This window comes from Cricetulus griseus (genome assembly GCF_003668045.3).
Source record: "Cricetulus griseus strain 17A/GY chromosome 1 unlocalized genomic scaffold, alternate assembly CriGri-PICRH-1.0 chr1_1, whole genome shotgun sequence".
Lineage (NCBI taxonomy): Eukaryota > Metazoa > Chordata > Mammalia > Rodentia > Cricetidae > Cricetulus > Cricetulus griseus.
In genome coordinates this window covers 82,947,492-82,959,774 of record NW_023276807.1, presented here as the reverse complement: position 1 = coordinate 82,959,774, position 12,283 = coordinate 82,947,492, and the positions used below count along the sequence as shown (strand labels likewise).

Sequence of the window (12,283 nt, the reverse complement as noted above, 5' to 3'; positions counted from 1 at the left end):
TTTAAGACTTCCTGAAAGCTTCATAATACACCTAAGATTTCTTTTTTTTTTCTTGGAATAGAGTCTTGTTGTATAGCCAGGCTGATCCTGATGTCATGATCTTTCTGCCTAACTTCCTGAATACTGGGATTATAGACGTACCCTGCCACATCTGGCTCTTACCTGAAACTGAAGACAATGGGGCAATTTTTGTTTGGCTGTGATAGCATAAGTCATTCCATTCATTTAACAGATATGTATCCAAAACTCCCCCTCCAGCTATCAAGGTGTTGCTTGGTCCTGAGACCTAAAAGTAAATAAGGCAGTTATGGTGTCTATTTTTTTTTTTTTTTTTTTTTTGGTTTTTCAAGACAGGGTTTCTCTGTGGCTTTGGAGGCTGTCCTGGAACTAGCTCTTGTAGACCAGACTGGTCTCAAACTCACAGAGATCCGCCTGCCTCTGCCTCTCAAGTGCTGAGATTAAAGGCGTGTGCCACCACTGCCCGGCTTATGGTGTCTATTTTGATGGAGTTTTGAATCTAGTGGAGGAAGCAAAACTGAGAAAACACTTATTCACATAACTATGACAAGTGTTTTACAGGATCAGGTCAGGAGCTGTAAGAATGCATAGCCAGAGGCTGATTTTAGGTAAAGAGGGACAGAGAGAGGGTCTCACTAGAACTGTGAGAGCCGAAGGCTACAAAAGGCCTGAGGTAGAATAGAGCCAAAGCACTTTCAAGGATCAGAGAACTCAATATGCTTGGATAATATGGGTTAGCTCCTGACAGGGTAGAAATGGTAGGCAAGGGCCAGTTCTTGTCTGGATTCATTGTTTTGTTTTGTTTGAGAATATAATCTATCATGGAAAAAACGTGTGATGGCAGGAATCTGAGGCAGCTGGTAACATTGCATATATAGTCAGGAAACAGAAAGGGGTGAATGGTGGTATTCAGCTTGCTTCCCCATCCTTTGTTGAGTTCAGGAGCCTAGACCATTGGATGATGCTGCCAATTTTCAGTGTGAGTCTGTTCTCTTCAGTTGACTCTCTGTAGAAATACCCTCACAGACATGCCCACAGGTTTATCTCAGTTGATTTTACATCTAATCAAGTTGACAGTGAAGACTGACTGTCACAAATCTGAATGGCAAATGGTTTAGAGAGTAGGAGAGGCCTTATTTCTAAAGGTTATTGTGATGGTTAATATTGAGTGTCAGCCTGACAAAAGCTAGAATCAATCTCCTATGAGAAAAATCTCTGGGCTCAGCTGTGAGGTTTGTCTAGATTATTGATAAGTTAATTGATATGGGAAATGAGATGAATATAGTTGTTTGTTACTTTTTCCTCTGTTTCGGGTGCATTGTGGTCAGCTGCCTCAGGCTCCTGCCACATACCTTCCCTACCATGGACTACAGCCTCAAACAATGAGCAAAGACAAACATTTTCTTCCTTAAGCTGCTTTTGTCAGTTATCTGCCTTATTCCTGAGACAAGTAGCTGATAGTTTTGATCATTTTGTCAAGAACTGATGGTGGCCTTTACAAGGTTGTATCTGTGATGATGAAGGAAAGCAAATGGATTAGTGATAATGTCCATAGACAAGATATAAAATATTTGAAAATTCTCTCCTAGAAGGGTGAAGATGACAGTATGAAGAGCAATTTTTAGTTCTCTGCTATGCCCAACTGTGTGACTAATGACACAATGAAATAAAACACAGAACATTGGAAATGACCCAGGTTTGGGTGCATGAAGAGAAAAATTATGGGTTTGTTTTGCATATGTTCAGTTTGAAAATGGCAAGATGATTGCCTGAAGTTGGAAATCTAAATCTGAGGGTAGTCATTGGGGTTTGAGGGGAGCAATGAGAGTCATGACCCTTACTTTCTGAATTCCCAAGCAGTCTGAGAAATCGATATGATCTTGGGGCTCAGACTCTCAGCTCTGCCAGTGGGACATTGCATTCTAAGACATCACTTTGATCTGTAGACCAGGTTGTGTTATTAACTTTCCCTGGACTTCACTTATTTGTCCAAAACTGCATGCCTTCCTCTTTATGGCAAAACAGCCTGGCTCAGAGTGAGTGTATTATATAGGAGAAGATCAGAGAGGAAAGGAGGGGCCCAGGCTACTATGAGTCACTCCTGAGGGAAAGAGGGAGCCCTCAACAGGAAGCTAATAGTGCACTCAAAGGCTAAGAGTCATAACAGAGAATTTACAAAAGGATGCTTTGCAAAGGTGTGGACAACATCAAAACTACCAATAGGGAGATGCATCCAGGAATCGGCTACTGGGAGGCTCTAGGAGGGAGGAACAAGAGATGAGCTCTTACCAGAACTTAGCCAAGGCATAGGTATTGCCTAACAGGAAGGAGGCAGACGAAAGAAGCCTGTGCCCAAACTGGTCCTTGCTGGGCAGAGTGATGGCAAGTGGTGAATTGTGGGAAGGCAGATAATGTCTGGTCTATTTGCTCTTCCTACCTCCAAACTACCTGAAATACCAGGCCCTCCAAAAGTCTCTAGAGAAGACTACTAAGTAGGAAATACCTCTGTAACTGTAGCTGCCCAACACAGAACAGGGAAGGAAAGATGGATGGAGAATGGGCCATCAGAACAGTCAGCAGTCTGGACATCAATTCTCATCAGGTGTGTACTGAGAACGAGCTGCCCTCACCTCACGAAGTTTGCCTCCATTCCCTCTACATACCAAACCCTCTGCTTTTGAGTTCTAATCACTGACGGGTAGTTTAGTCTTTGCTCTAAGAAGGCTCAGGAACAGAGCAGAATGAGTCTATATAACTAAATTACCAATAGTCACGAAACCTTGAGATGACAATTTTTTACCATCCTATTTCTTAGTCTCCCATCCAAGTACTAACCAGGCCTGCCCCTGCTGAGCTTTGGAGATCAGACAAGATTGGGAGCATTCAGGGTGGTATGGAAGTAGACTCTATTTCCTAGTCTCATATTTCCTCAGCTGATCAGTCCAGCTCTCTCACCAGAAGTTACACGGTGCGATTAGCTGATCATATAGTATCTTTTATAAAATTCAATGAAACTGTAATACTCCCAATAACCACCTTCTATTACAGTATTCACTGTTACTAAGATGTGGATTTTCACATCAAAATTTTTCTGAAACTGGAGCTCATGTTACAGTCATCTCAGCCAAAGGACATTCTGATGGTGTCATTGTCTGTATCAAAATTTGCACACTGTATTCCAGTGGCATAAGAAGGTCTTGGAGACAGAAGAGAAGTGGCACCCCAATGCCTTTGATGATACAATCACTCTGTCTGAGGTAAATACAGTCCATTTTGAGTTAAGTTCAATCACAGAGACAGGAAATTGATTTGCGATTGTAGGGATTGGAGAGTATAGAGCAAGAGCAGCTGTTAATGGATATGGGGTTTCTTGGAGGGTGATAGGAATGTCCTGGAACAGGTCATGTTGACGGCTGTACAACTTTGTGAGTGCACTAGAACTATGAAGTTATTATGTTATGTGAGTTAGATCTCATTTTTTAGATTTATTTATTTGTTGTTTATTTGTGTGTGTGCATGTAGGTGTGTCGAGGTGGTCAGGAGATAGCCTGTGGGCAGTTGGTTCTTGTATTAGTTAGGGATTTATTGCTGTGAAGAGACACATGATCACAGCAACTCATAAAGAAAACATTTAATTGGGGTGGCTCACTGACACTTTCAGAGGTTCAGTCCATTATCATCATGATGAATAGCATGGTTGTATGCAGGCAGACATGATGCTGGAGTACTAGTTGAAAGTCCTACATCTTGCCAGCAACCAGAAATTAACTGAGACACTGGACAGTATCCTGAGCAGAGGAAACCTCAAAGCCCATGACCACAGTGACACACTTCCTCCAACAAGGATGTACCCACTCCAACAAAGCCACACCTCCTAATAGTAACACTCTTTATGGGGACCAGTTATACTCAAACTACCACAGTTTTCTTCTTCCACCATGTGGGTCTCAAAGATCAAACACAGCTCATTAGGCTTGGTGGCAAGCACCTTTATCCACTGTGTCATCTTGTTGACCCTCATTTCTTTTTTTGATTCAGGGTCTCACTATATAGCTCTAGCAGGCCTGGAACTCACTATATAGTCTAGGCTGGCCTCAAACTCAAAGATCTTTCTGAAAGCTAACTGGTATGTGCATACACAGAAACTTTTGGTCCTAAAATTTATTTTAAATTTACTCTGATAATGTCATGCATTATATAATTATCAGATTCTGATCATACTTACCCCATCCCACTTACTCTGCCTCCTACCCTGTCTTAGATAGAATTTCTGTTGCTGTGAAGAGACTCCATGACCTTTGCAACTCTTACAAGGAAAACATGGAATTAGGCTGGCTGGCTGACAGTTTCAGAGGATCAGTCCATCATGATCATGGCAGGGAGCAGGGTGGTGTGTATGCAGACATGGTGCTAATTACAACTTGATATGCAGGCCACAGGAAGTCAACTGTCACACTGGGCATAGCTCATCCCTACAGTGACACACTTCCTCCATAGGGCCACACATACTCCAACAAGGCCACACTTCCTAATAGTACCATTCCCTATGAGAATGGTACTGGCTCATCTTCGTACTATTTTTATAACATAGTCACATCTGAAATTATTTAAATATAAAAAGCTTAAAGTGCTTTTTTGGGATAATATTCAAAGTTAGGGCTTTATATAAAATCAGAATCTGTATTCAGAATACATTATAGTATATAAACTATCTCATAGGGAGGAATGATAATCAATAAAAACTCCTTTTCACTAGGTAGTGGTGGTACATGCCTTTAATCTTGCCCATTGTAAGTCAGAGGCAGGTGGATCACTGTGAGTTCAAGGCTAGCCTGCTCTACAGAATGAGTTCCAGAACAGCCAGGGCTGTTACACAGAGCAAACCTGTCTCAAAAAACAAAAACAGACTTTTTCAACTTTGAAAACAGAATGATTCAGAAGACTTGGATTTTGGATAACTCTTTTTTTTTTTCCCGAGACAGGGTTTCTCTTTGGCTTTGGAGGCTGTCCTGGAACTAGCTCTTGTAGACCAGGCTGGTCTCGAACTCACGGAGATCTGCCTGCCTCTGCCTCCCAAGTGCTTGGATAACTCTTAATAATTTATTATTTTGTTTATATTTTCCCTTGTAAGTGTATAGATGGGTAATGTGGTTTTTAAAAATCTACAGCTAGGTAAGTATAAAAGATTATGTAAACTAAGTATAAAATGATGACTTCGGGTAATCAAGAAGCATTTTTCTCTGTCTAGTTGGCAGCCGTCCCCTCTTTCCTGTTCAAGGGGTTAACAGGATGCAGAAGATTATCAAAGTGCCAGCCCCACACCTAAGAAACTTAGAAAACATGTGTAAATCTGCCAGTTAACAGCAGTTAAACCTGTTATGTTGGTTGTGATTCTAGGTTATGAGCCACAGAAACCAAGGATTCCTGAGTTAAGCAAAGAAGGAATTTGTACATAGCCCATGGGGTAGCTGGGGAATTACAGGGACAACCGGAAATCCTGACTTTGAGTTGGTGTGGCCTGTGAACTAGTTCAGAGGAGAATGTGTTGCTGGCAGCTGAGCTGTATGGGTAATCCCACCATCATGAGGATTCTCTATTGAACTTCATCTGTGCAACACTAGCTCCTGACTCAAAGGTCAACATGGCATCTTACTAGCTGAGCCTTGATCACACATCTGTAAAGGAAGCTGAGAAAGTGCGGGATGTGTTACTCTTCTTTTGAAATTTTTTGTGTTTTCGAGGCAGGCTGGCCTTGAATGGCTAACTCACTCTCCTCTTCCCCAGTACCAAGGTTATAGGCATATAGTACTACATCTGTCTCATCTCTGTCTCTATAAAAGGAGATGGACAGCCTCACCAGCAGCCACCTGCACTTGCACCTGAAGGGACAGGTGAGTGTCTGACATCCCGACTGGAGAACACTACTCTCTAGGCTTGAGCCCCTGCCTCTCCCCACCCATGGCACCCCTCGAAACCAGGCAGCAGCACCTGCTCCACCAATCATTCCATGCCACCTTACCAGTGACTATCAGAGCCACAGTCTTCAGCTCCACCCAAAGGAAGAGACCCCAACTGCCCATGGAGAAAGAGGAACCACCAGAGCTACAGGCTCCACCTGCACTGATTGGAGGAAGAGATGAGTAGATGACAGTGTAAGAATACACTTAACAACACAAAGAGCAATACAGCACCACCAGAAACCAGTGGTCCTACATCAGCAAGGCCTGAACAGCCCAACACAGTCTTAAAAATAACTTGTGTAGATGATAGATGCCCTTAAAGAAGATATGAAAAATTCCTTTAAAGAAATGGAGGAAATGACAAAGAAGAAATTGGAAGAAATCAATAAATCACTTAAAGAAAATCAAGAAAAAATAATCAAACGAATCCAAGACTTGAAAACTGAAATAGAGGCAATAAAGAAAAAACAAACTGAGGGAAATCTGGAAATAGAAAATCTGGAAAAATGAATAGGAACGACAGATGCAAGTATAACCAACAGCATGCAAGAGGTGGAAGAGAGAATCCGGGCATTGAAGATACAATAAATTCACTGACCAAAGAAAATGTTAAATCCAACAAATTCTTAACACAAAACATGCAGGAAATCTGGGACACCATGAAAAGACCGAATCTAAGAATAATAGGAATAGAAGAAGGAGAAGAAGTCCAGCTCAAAGGCACAGAAAATATATTCAACAAAATCATAGAAGAAAACTTTTCCAACCTAAAGAAGGACATGCCTATGAAGATACAAGAAGCTTGCAGAACACCAAATAGACTGGACCAAAAAAAAGTCCCCTGACCATATAATAATCAAAACACTAAAAACATACAGAATTGAGAAAGAATAATAAGAGCAGCAAAGGAAGAAGACCAGGTAACATATAAAGGCAAACCTATCAAAATTACAGCTGACTTCTCGATGGAAACAATGAAAGCCAGCAGGTCTGGGATAGGCATTCTGCAGACACTTAGAGACCACAAACACAAAATCCAGCAGTTTTCAATCACTGTAGATGGAGAAAACAAGATATTCCATGATAAAACCAGATTTAAACAATACCTATCCACAAATCGGCCCTACAGAAATTATTAGAGGGAAAACTCCAACCCAAGGAAGTTTGCTGCACCCACAAAACACAGGCAACAGGTAATCTCACACCATCAAACACCAAAGAAGGGAAACACAAAAACACTATCACCACAATCAATAAAACCAAATATAACAGGAATTAATAATCATTGATCATTAACATCTCTTAATATCAATGGTCTCAACTCACCTATAAAAAAGACACAGGGTATCAGAATGGATAAGAAAACAAAATCTTGCTTCATACAAGAAATATATCACAACCTCAAAGACAGACATTACCTCAGGCTAAAGGGTTTCGAAAAGATTTTCCAATTTAATTGACCTATGAAACAAACAAGTGTAGCTACCCTAATATCTAACAAAATAGACTTCAAACTAAAATTAATTAAGAGAGATGGAGAAGGTCATTTCATATTCATCACAGGGAAAATCCATCAAGATGAAGTCTCAATTCTTAACATCTATATCCCAAATACAAGGGCACCCACATTTGTAAAAGAAAGATTACTAAAGCTTAAATCACACATCAAACCCCCGACACAGTGGGAGACTCCAATATTCCACTCTCACTACTGGACAGGTCTGTCAGATGGAAATTTAACAGAGAAATAAGGAAACTAGCAGATGTTATGACTCAAATTAATTTATCAGACAGAACATTCCACCCAAACAGAAAAGAATATACCTTCTTCTCAGCACCTCATGGAAGCTTCTCTAAAATTGCCCACAAATTCAGTAACAAAGCAAACCTCAACAGATACAAAAAAATTGGAATAACACCCTGTATCTTATCAGGTCATCATGGCTTAAAGTTAGAATTCAACAACAACACTAATTGCAGAAAGCCTATATACTCATGGAAATTGAACTGTGTTCAACCGAAACATCACTGGGTCAAGGAAAAAATAAAGATTGTAGGAAATTAAAGATTTCCTAGAATTCAATGAAAATGAAGGCACAACATACCCAAACTTTGGGACACTATGAAAGCAGTGCTAAGAGAAAAGTTCATAGCACTAAGTGCCTACATAAGAACGTGGAGAAATCTTATACTAGTAACTTAATAGCACACCTGCAAGCTTAGAACAAAAAGAACCAAACAGGAAATAATCAAATGGAGGGCTGAAATCAATAAAAGAGAGACAAAGAGAACAATACAAAACAAAAAAAACCCAATGTAACAAAGAGTTGGTTCTTTGAGAAAACCAACATCATAGACAAATTATTTTTTTATTTTAGAGGCACTCATATTTACATATCCATCCTCCCATTCCCTGCCCTCCCATCCTCCCATGTTCCCTACCAATCCCCCCAACCCATCCCCCAACTCCTCCCCAGGGATAGTGAGGCCCTCCACCAGCGACCTTCAAAGTCTGTCATATCATTTGGGGGAGGGCCTAGGCCCTCCTTGTTGTATCTGGGCTGCAATAGTATCCCTCCATAGGGAATGGGCTCCCAAAGTCCATTTGTGCTCTAGGAATAAAGACTGGTTCCACTGTTTGAGGTCCCATAGACTATCTTGGCGGCCTAGCTGGCACCCACACTCAGAGGGCTTGGTTCGGGCCAATGCTATTTCCCGAGCTTTATGACTAGGGTCTCCTTGCTCTCACTAGGTCAGGTCAACTGTTCCTGAGTGTTTTTCCAGCACCATCTTGGTTCCTTTGCTCATCCCTCATCCCTCTCTGCAACTGGATTCCAGGAGTGTGGTTCAGTGTTTAGCTGTGGGTGCCTGTTTCTGCTTTGAACAACTACTGGATGAAGGCTCTCAGGCAGCAGGCAGAGTGCAGAGGGGGGCCAAGCCTTGTACAGCCACTTTGGAAATCAGTATGGCAGCTTCTGAGAAAACTGGGAATCAATCTACCCCAAGATCCACCAACACCACTCTTAGGCATATACCCAAAGGATGCACAATCATAACACAAGGACATTTGCTCAACTATGTTCATATCGAAATTATTTGTAATAGCCAGAACCTGGAAACAACCTAATGCCCATCAACTGAAGAATGGATAAAGAAAACGTGTTACATTTACACAATGGAGTACTACTCAGCAGTAAAAAACAATGACATCTTGAAATTTGCAGGCAAATGGATGGAACTAGGAAAAAACCATCTTGAATGAGGTAATCCAGACCCAGAAAGACAAACATGGTATGTACTCATAAATGCATATTAGATGTAAAGCTAAGGATAACCAGGCTACAATCCACAACTGCAGAGAATCTAGGTAGAAAGGATGGCCATAAGATGGACGCACATAGAAGGTCCCAGGAAGGAAAAATAGTTAACATCTCCTGGGTAAACTGGGAGGGGGTAGAAAGGAAGGGATGGGGGATGGGAACAATAGAGATTCAGAGACCAAGTTGGGGGAGGGATCTACTGGGAGAGCAATTAAAGTGATACCTTGATAGAGGGAGCCATTATGGGGTTAGGGAGAAACCTGGTGCTAAAGAAATTCTCAGGAATCCACTAGGACGACTTTCTTGCTAAGACTCCTACCAATAGTGGAGAGGGTGTTGGAACTGGTCTTCCCCTTTTATCATATTAGGGACTACCCTAGTTGTCGTCATAGAACCTACATTCAGTAACTGATAGAAACAGATGCAGTGACCCACAGCCAAGCACTGAACCGAGCTCCTGGAGTTCAGCTGAAGAGAGGGCGGAGGAATCATATGAACAAGAGAGGTCAAGATCATGATGGGGAAAACCACAGAGACAGCTGACCTGAGCTTGAGGGAGCTCACAGAGTATGGACTGACACCTGGAGAAACGGAATGGGACCAAACGCTCTGAATGTGGGTGAAAGTTATGCGACTTGATCTGTTAGGGGGGCCCTGGCAGTTAGACCAGGGCTTATGCCAGGGCCATGACTGGCATTTTGGAGCCCACTCCTTATAGTGGGATACCTTGCTCAGCCTTGATACAGGCAGGGAGTGGGGGGGACCACTTCGCCCTACCTCAACTTGCTATGACAGACTTTAATTGACTCCTTAAGGATGGTGGCCTTACCCCCTCTGAAGAGTGGATGTAGGATGAGGAAGTGGGGTGGGGGAGAAGGGGAGGGAAGGGAACAGGTTTGCATGTAAAATGAAAAATACATTTTTAATAAAAAAATAAAAAAACAGGAGATGAACTCCAACTGCTGCTAAGATGCCAAAGGAGAAGTTCAACTGATGAACTGATGAATACCCACTCTACCATCCGAAATGTATACACAGAAATGGCATTAACTCAATACCCCACTGGTATCTGAGAGAAAGAGAAACAACAGAAAATACATAAGAGAATAATAAAATTATTTAAAATTACTTGACTCATAAACTTTACAATGTGCTGAGGAATTTTTTTCTTTTGTAAAAAGCTAACTTTTATCTAGATTTGTCATATCACATCTGGAAATTGAGACCATTTTAGCCTCTTGAAAATTTACAAGTTTCCCCTTCCTTTTTAAAATAAGATCTAGCCTCCAGTGAAGTCTAGCAACCGCCTCTTGTGAAGTTCCCATGCCCTGAATGCTCTGAGGTTTTTCAGTCTTTTAAACCCCTTTCCCTTCTTCTATGCGGCTGCTAGTCTCACTGCATTGCTAGCATCTATGTCTAACTCAAAAGGCATGTCTTGCCTCCTGTCTGCCCTATTGTTTTTCTCTTAAACGCTAATAAAATCGTCCTCGGAGCTTCAGGTAAAAAACAAAAAAACAAAAAACAAAAACAAAAACAAAACAAAACAAAAAAAAACAAACACGGTAGCCACGGAAAGACAGGCATAGTCCCAGGTCTACTGGGACGTCAGTGCGTGAGGCCTCAAACAAAACAGTCCTTACTTAAGACCTAGCGGCTACAGAATCAGCAGCTCTGCACACGGCCAGAATCCAAGAGGCAGCGCCGTGTGTGACGTCATCCCGGGCGCAGGCGCAGTGAAATGGCAGTGAGCCAGAGCAGACTGACGGCGTTCGCGGAGCAGAGTGCTGGGCAAGGGCAGGCACGGGTTTGGTAGCCGGGGAGGTGGTGGTGGATGCGTTGCCGTACTTTGACCAAGGCTACGAGGCGCCCGGCGTGCGAGAAGCGGCTGCGGCCCTGGTGGAGGAGGAAACACGTAGATACCGACCTACCAAGAACTACCTGAGCTACCTGACAGCCCCGCATTATTCTGCCTTCGAAACTGACGTAGTGAGAAACGAATTTGAGAGGCTGGCTGCTCGACAACCAATTGAATTACTCAGCATGAAACGATATGAACTTCCAGCCCCTTCCTCGGGTCAGAAAAATGACATTACTGCATGGCAAGAGTGTGTAAACAATTCCATGGCCCAGTTAGAGAGAGCATCAAGCAGTGCGAATTGAGAATCTGGAACTGATGTCACAGCATGGGTGTAATGCATGGAGAATATATAATGAAAACCTCGTTCATATGATTGGACATGCACAGAAGGAGCTTCAGAAGTTAAGGAAACATATTCAAGATTTAAACTGGCAGTGAAAAAACATGCAACTCTCAGCTGGATCTAAATTGAGAGAAATGGAGTCAAATTGGGTATCCCTGGTAAGCAAGAACTACGAGATTGAAAGGACTATTGTGCAGCTGGAGAACGAAATCTATCAAATCAAGCAGCAGCATGGGGAGGCAAACAAGGAAAACATCCGCCAACACTTCTGACCTTGGGTAGAAGGGAAGAGAAACCTCAGGCCCCTGGACTTTCTCAGAGCAACTGGTTAGGTGTTTAGAGGCTGTGGACTGTGTATGCTGTTGTGTTGCTTTATATGTGTGTGTTAGCAAAATAAAGATTTTCAACATGTTGCTATTTTTGTAGCTATAAAAATCCGAGTTTTCAAAATGAGTATGACTTTAGAATAATGTCATATTTTGTAGTAGAAGTTCTTTATTCAAATTTTGTAACTAAGCTGCTTTTTTTTAAAAGACTTCTAACATGTTTGGGAACTTTGAGTTTATGTTTTTGTTGAATAAAATACAGTTCGAAGCAATAAAGTAAAATAAGATCTATTTATTTTATGAGTATCAGTGTTTTATCTGCATGTATGTATGTGCACCACATGCGTGCAGTACCCATAGAGTCCAAAAGAGGGCATCATATTTCTGGGATTGGAATTAGATAGCTATAAGTCACCATGTGGGTGCTGGGATTCAAACCTTGACCCTCTGAAGAACAA

General features: G+C 41.9%; 1 pseudogene; it reads left to right on the top strand.

Annotated features, from left to right (window-relative positions):
• Positions 1–11,800, top strand: part of LOC100761831 — a 47,469-nt pseudogene extending 35,669 nt beyond the window's left edge.
• The last annotated feature ends 483 nt before the right edge of the window (positions 11,801–12,283 follow it).